The sequence below is a fragment of the Fukomys damarensis genome, unplaced genomic scaffold (assembly GCF_012274545.1).
Source record: "Fukomys damarensis isolate Sample0158 unplaced genomic scaffold, DMR_v1.0_HiC HiC_scaffold_4, whole genome shotgun sequence".
Lineage (NCBI taxonomy): Eukaryota > Metazoa > Chordata > Mammalia > Rodentia > Bathyergidae > Fukomys > Fukomys damarensis.
The window spans coordinates 24,915,756-24,917,685 of NW_022900916.1; positions in this window are offsets into that span (position 1 = coordinate 24,915,756).

A 1,930-nucleotide genomic window follows, 5' to 3' on the forward strand; every position below is an offset into this window, starting at 1 on the left:
TTTTTTTTTTTTTTTGTGGTATCAGGGAACAAACTCACAACCTTGAGCTTGGAAGGCAGGCGTGGTGCCACTGAGCTAAATCCCAGCCCCTACATTAACTATTAAAATTCATTTACCTTAAAAATAAGTTTATAAAAAGGCCATTGTTACATTATAAGCATGAATATTTTCCCTATAACTGAATTTCAGAAATCTTAAGAAAAAAATAGCTCAAATAAATTTCTATTAAAGTCAGTTGGAAAACAATTAAGTAATATGACTATTTTAAATGTAACACAAAAATTTTGTCTTTTAAAAAAGAACATGAAATTCTTTTAAAGAATTTAAATTCTTTAAATTTAGTGGTCAGGGATTCACCTGCCTTACAAGCGCAAGGTCCTGAGTTCCATCTCTGGTACCAAAAAAAAGGTACTTTAGTGATATGTGCCCAAGAGGTCATTGAAGGGCTTGCTGTGTCAAATGCCTTTTCTAAGGGAACCTGTCCAGAGCCTCCCACTGAGGTAGCAAGCAGCCTAAGCCATGATCTATGCCATGCAACTCCCTTTGCAAAACCATATAACCTCAAGAGGCCAACAAAAAATGATCAAATGCAGACACTCTACCCAAACTGGGATAACCAGTCGCTCGCTACTCTCTCTCTCTCTCTCACACATTAATTTTATTAGTACATTTTAGATATATATAGTGATAACATTCATTGTTGGAAATTTGTACCTGTACATAATACAACTTGCTTCTACTGCTTTTCCCATCCCCCTCCCCTCCCTTCAGTTTTTCTTCCCCTCCTTACTTGCAAACGCTGTATTTCCATTTTTTCCTTCTATTCTTTTTTTCTTGTCCCTTCTTTCCTTTCCCCCTTCCCCCTCCTTTGCTCCCCTTTCCATTTGAATGATTTATTCTTTTGAGACAAGGTTCCACTACATAGTTTAGGCTGGTCTTGAACTCACTATGTAGCCCAGGCTGGCCTCAAATGCTCAGCCATCCTCCTGCCTCAGCCTCCAGAGTGCTGGGATTACAGATGTTTGCCACCATACCTGGCTTGCCCATTCTCTGTTAAGAACTGAACTGGAAAATAGAAAGAGAAAATCATTTCCATGGTGGAAGCAGAAGTTAAGAAATCAGGACGTAGAAAGAAGATTGGAGAAGCCATAAGCAGGACAATTTATGAGCCAACTGAGGCCATTAGGTAGAGAAGAGACCTCTACAGTAGAGGGTGAAGAGACTGATGACAAAGGCACAGCAGAAGCAGAGACAGAGTAGGACAAGTCACTATCACAAAGACTGACAGTGAAGTCCTCCTGTTGAAGGAACAATGAGACCACCCATTTCCTGTTTCTGCTCTAGATACATCCAAACCCCCTGCCCCATGTTTATGTCCCACATCTGTGAGGTCTACCTGTGGCTGTTTCCACTTCATTACTTCATTGCCTGTGGTATTCTAAGGGAATGGTCATGTCTTCCACCTCTGCATAAATTAATAAGTAGATCTCTGGGACTATGGGCCAGGCCATAATGATAATATTTTGGTTTTCACTCATGTTCCTGGATCATAACTCCCATAGCCCTTTTTACCTCCTAAATAACCATAACACAGAAAAGAAACTACCAGCAGAATGAAGAGACAACCCACAATGTGGGAAAAATTTTTTACCAGCTGTTCCGCAGACAAAGGTCTACCATCTAGAATATATAAAGAACTTAAAAAAAAATCAGAGCCCCAAATTTAAAGACCCAATCCAAAAATGGGCATCTGAAATGAACAGATATTTCTCAGATAAAGAAGTAGAAGCAGCAAGTAAACATATGAAAAAATGTTCAACATCACTGGTCATTCAAGAGATGCAGATAAAAACTATGCTGGATTCCATCTCGCTTCAGAAAGAAAGGCTGCTATCAAGAAATCAACCAGTAACAAATGCTGGCAGGGCTG